Genomic DNA, 5,000 nt, shown 5'->3' with positions numbered 1-5,000 from the left:
CTGCTCAGAACCGGAGTGTTTCCAGAGCATCACTTCAGGCACCAAAGAGAGCTAAAGATGAGCGAGTTATGAGTAATGTGTTGAGGAGTAAAGATTTCAACCACCAAATTAATACGTGACTATGTGCCACTTGTTATATTTAATTAGTGAATATTCTGAAACTTTAAGTAAAAAAAAAGAAGAAATCACGCTGATACGGAGTGGGTGTAAGAGTTGCCAAGAAAGTCGTGGCGCGAGTAATGTGCTGCTTTGATGATGCACATAACGAGAACATTAAAAAGCATTGCATACTTAGGAAACATATTCAACACCGACTAATTATTAATGGCATGCGTCCTCAGAGGGAATGAAGAAGTTAGTCCATCATCTTAGGAGTGACTAACACCTGAAGTGAGAGAAGAGAAGACAAGAAGAGCCTCTGACAGGAGCACGTCCCTCCTTGACGCGAGGAGTGCCTGCTGGGAGACACACAGGAGTCAACACTCACCTAAAAGAAGAACGAAGAGCAGCAACATCCTTCGCTGCGTCTCCATGGCGGCGGCGCCCTAAAGGCAGGGAGAGGCCTTGACCTCCTCCCCGCGGTCTCCAGACAACACACACGGGAGGCGGGGCCCACACGCCTCCTGGCCTCGTACTGTCCACTTGACGTGGTTTGAATTCACAATCAAATTCACAATCAAACAATCAATTTTCTGTCCTCTTATTTCCAGATTATTCAGAATTTTTTTCCTTTTAAGCCAATTTTTTACATGCAACACTGCCACTGCCACCAAGACCCGCGGGCCGCAGCGCCTCACTACACCCTCACAAGGTCACCACTACCACTCCGCCTCTCGTTCACTGTGGCTCAGGGGCGTCGCTCCCTCGTTGCTCCCCTTCAGAAGCCGAAGGAGGAGGGAGGGGTCAGCTGAGTCATGGTGGCCTTGACCTTGTTTATCCCCACCATGATGACCTGGCCTGCCCTCGTCACACCCCGGAGGTCATCTTCCCGTTGGCTGGGACACACAATCTGCGGCAAAAACAGTACACGAGTTGATTAGCTGCGGCTAGAAAAAAGGCTGAGTGGTGCGTGATGCCTTTTTGTCATACTTTCCGTAGTTCATCTTAATTACGGCTTGGCGGCCCCGCCCTGCCGCAGCGGGTAACGAACTCCTGCCGCGGCGAGAGTAATGAGCGACGGGTCTTGGCTGGCCTCTTTCTGACGGCCACACAGGAAAAAAGAAGCAGGTAGGGGAAAACGACTAAAGAGGAGAGGCAAGGTGCATAGGAATCCTCTATGTTCCTGTCCGCTTTGCAATAAAAAGACTAAAAACCAAAAAAAATAAAAACTACAATTCCCATCAAAACAAGAGCATAAAAGTTCGGCAGCCAACGTGCGGGACTGCCCGGTGAAATCCCTTACAATCCAGTGACCGCCTCCCTCCCGCCCTCGGCTACTCAGCCCCGTGCTGCTGTCATGTTTCTAAGGATTCACCCCAAACGCAAATTTAAGTGACCACGACTTTCTCTAAATAAAAATAATGAATTCTTCGTTGAAAAATTATGATAAACTTACAACAATTTCAACCTATCCCCGCAGCGGGCCACATCCTGCCATGCCACTCCACTTCACTCCACACCACCACACAGCGGCTGGTCGGAGCGGCGCGAAGGCCAATGGGACGGACGAGGCCAGCAACGAGCAAAACCCCACACGTCCTATCCCACCCGCGTCTGCAGGCACACGGACTGGGCCACGCTGTCGCTGCCTCCTCAAACACTTCGGCGTGACCTCGCAAGGCTCCCGCGACCCAGTGACTCCCGCCGCTCCTTCCACGCCCATCCCGAACCCCGCCTCCTTCCCCCCATCACTCTTCCACTCCTCCTCTTCCACCTCCTCCGCCTTCCCAATTTGTAATTTCGCCTCTCTCCATGCCTCCCTCTGGTCATTTATATATTTCTCCATTTTCTCCAGTCCATCTTAGTTCACCTCCACTTGAGCATTATTCCCTTCTTCCTACCTTCTTCCACCCACCGCCACAATAACACCACTTCGGCCCCACCCCGTCTCCATCGCCTCCTCCCCTGCCCCCCGCACCCCTCACGCCCTCACCTGCCCTTCACACCACAACGCGGCCTCAGATGAGTGATCACAAGAAGAAAGGTAATTTGGAAAGTATAAGAGGAACACGAGATTTTTGGTTCTTGTTCTTCTCGAGTGCTGGTACGTCTCTCTCTCTCTCTCTCTCTCTCTCTCTCTCTCTCTCTCTCTCTCTCTCTCTCTCTCTCTCTCTCTCTCTCTCTCTCTCTCTCTCTCGTCTCTCTCTCTCTCTCTCTCTCTCTCTCTCTCTCTCTCTCTCTCTCTCTCTCTCTCTCTCTCTCTAACTTGATGGCACTTATTCCCGTTGCAGTTCGTTTGTGTTTCTTCTTCCTGTGTGTTGTGCCGCCTCACTAAATCTACATTCGTCGTGTTTTCTTACTGTTTATTCTACTATTTCTCTTTCGCTTCATTTCTCACTTACCTTTCTTTTATCTTACTATCTCATCCTCTTCTTAGCCTCTTCCTCTGACCGTTGTTTATCTTGTTTTGTTTTTCTTTTTGTTTCACGACCATTCTGACACGATCCTTGACACACACACATAAACGTACACCAACACACACGCACACACCTGCTCCTCCTCCCTCCATCCTCCTTGCTCCATCCTCCCTCCTCCTCCTCCTCTTCTTCTTTAAAACAGGTATGAAACTTTTCTCACTTTGTCCCGCCGCCAGCGTACCAGAGGGAGCAGCGGACAGGGGAGGGGTCTCACATCTTTCCCTCCTCTTTCCGTCACTTCTTGCTCGCGGTGAAGTCCGGTAGATTAGGTACAGAATAAAGACTGTAAGCTGTACCACATGATGTTCCCCTGTCGCATAATACTAAGTGTTTTTATGGTAATGTTAGTGAAGATCCTCCTCCTCCTCCTCCTCCGCCTCCTCCTCTTCTTCTTCTTCTTCCTTATCCTGTTTTCTGCTTGTCTCACGCTTCAATATGAACGCCTCGCTATCTCCTCTTCTCAGGCATATAGTCATTCCTCCATCATCCTTTATCCTTTTTTTTTTCCTCTTCTTTGTCCTCTTCTTTTATTGTCTTCTCTTGCTCCACTTCTTGTTCTTCCTTGTCCCTTCTCTCCTTCTTCTTCCTCTGCTTCTCCTCCACTTTTCCTTCTTAACTTTTCTTCCTCCTTTTCCTCCTCCTCCTTCTTCTTCTTCTTCTTCTTCTTATTATTATTATTCTTATTATTATTATTATTATTATTATTATTATTATCACCATCATCATCATTATTATTATTATTATTATCATTCATCTTCCTTTTCAGGTTCTTCTTCCTCCTCCTCCTCCTCCTCCAAGGGATGAGAGAGAAGCGCCTTTCAGAAATATTGCGCATCCCAAAAAAAAGAGAAAAAATAAGACGGGTTTTTTTTCCCCTGGATTTTAATTTACATCGCCTTCCCCTCACCGACGGAGGGCTCAGCATCACGTCAATTAATCGCCTCCCAGCAGCGGCCCGCGAGTCTCCTGAAAGATCGCTTGAAGATACTATTTTTTTTTCTCTCTCTTTTTTTTTTTTTTTTTTTCTTACGGTGGAGAATTTAACGAAAATATAAAATCATATCAGAAAACGCCATCCTAATGAGTAACGTCATTAGGAGCGTAGAGCAAATAAAGTGCCCTGGCAAAAATGACCAAGCAGCCACCAGGATTTCTCGTGTCCTTTTTTTTTCTTTTTTCCCTTTTTTTTAAGATGCCAGCGAATTAAAAAGTGAGTTTACCCTTTTCAGAACATTAAAAAATCAATGTACGAAATCCTTATAAGCATCGACGAGAAGGAAGGAGATAAGAATAAAATAGATCTTACAATTCCTAACCAGTATGTTGCTTAGAGAGAGGTGAATGTCGAATTAAAATATGTATAAACGATTTTTTTATAAGCATCGTTGAGAAAGAAGGAAATTAAAGAAAAAAACATAATAGATCATACAATTCCTAAACAGTATAATTTCTTGGGGTGGCAGATAGATAGACAGACAGACTGAGACAGATAGACAGACAGACAAGCGGAAAAAACACATCATCCCTCAAAAAAACGCATCAGAACACCAGTCATCGAACACACACACACACACACACACACACACACACACACACACACACACACAAACACACACACACACACACACACACACACACACACACACACACGCACACACACAATACTTCCACCACCACCACCACCACTAGCGCACCCCGCCCCACGCCCTCCGCACCATGCATCACCTGGCTAGCAAGGAAACGCAGCCAGAATTCACGATAAGGACCCGTTGCTGTGTGTGAAAAGGAACGTGACTCGGCGCGTCGCTCGGGTTAAGCCCTTCCCTGGTGCACTAAATCGACGACAGATGTTTTAGCTCCCTTGACACGCGTGGCAGGGAGCGACAGGCGTGCAAGATCATGACAGCTACTACGTATCGAGTTGCCATACTACGTACGCACGCTCTTTTATCGGCTTTGGACACGTAGTAGGTGGGTTGTGGGCGGGTGGATCGGATGGAGTGATGGGGAGAGGTAAGGGAGGAGACTGAGGTGCTAGAGGGAAGAGGGACGGGAATAGATGCTGAAAGAAAGGGGAGGAGGGGAGGATCCGTTAAAAGTCGTTAAAAGGGAGGGGACGTGTGTTGTGGGCGTGTAGGGAGCGACGACAGAAAGGGAAGAGAGGTCTGGATTGCTGTGAGTACTCGTGGACTATGCAGAAGGGGACGTGGGGTGTGGATAAGCGAATTCAGTAGACATGAATGACGTAGAATGGCGACGACGAAGGTTAAGTGAAGAGACGTAGAGTATGGATGTGAATAAAATGAACGATAGGAAAAAGGGGAAATAGGGTGTGGGTAATGACTAAAAGAGAGACGTAGAGTGTGGATATACGTGAAAAGGACGAGAGCTAAAAAAAAGAAGGGATATAAGATGCGGATTACA

General features: G+C 47.3%; 1 long non-coding RNA gene across 2 annotated transcripts in view; it reads right to left on the bottom strand.

Annotated features, from left to right (window-relative positions):
- Positions 1-482: 482 nt before the first annotated feature.
- LOC135103012 (uncharacterized) overlaps positions 483-5,000 on the bottom strand; it is a 43,335-nt gene continuing 38,817 nt past the window's right edge. Inside the window, exons 1-2 of one of the 2 annotated variants that reach the window (XR_010269886.1) lie at positions 1,556-1,944; positions 483-1,009 (exon numbers count right to left, since the gene is read on the bottom strand). This is a non-coding gene — a long non-coding RNA (uncharacterized LOC135103012). Of the gene's footprint in view, positions 1,010-1,555; positions 1,945-5,000 lie in introns of those variants that run through there. The other variant, XR_010269885.1, reaches the window with a different exon arrangement.

This window comes from Scylla paramamosain, chromosome 8 (genome assembly GCF_035594125.1).
Source record: "Scylla paramamosain isolate STU-SP2022 chromosome 8, ASM3559412v1, whole genome shotgun sequence".
NCBI classification, from domain to species: domain Eukaryota; kingdom Metazoa; phylum Arthropoda; class Malacostraca; order Decapoda; family Portunidae; genus Scylla; species Scylla paramamosain.
This window is presented reverse-complemented; position numbering and strand designations above follow the sequence as displayed.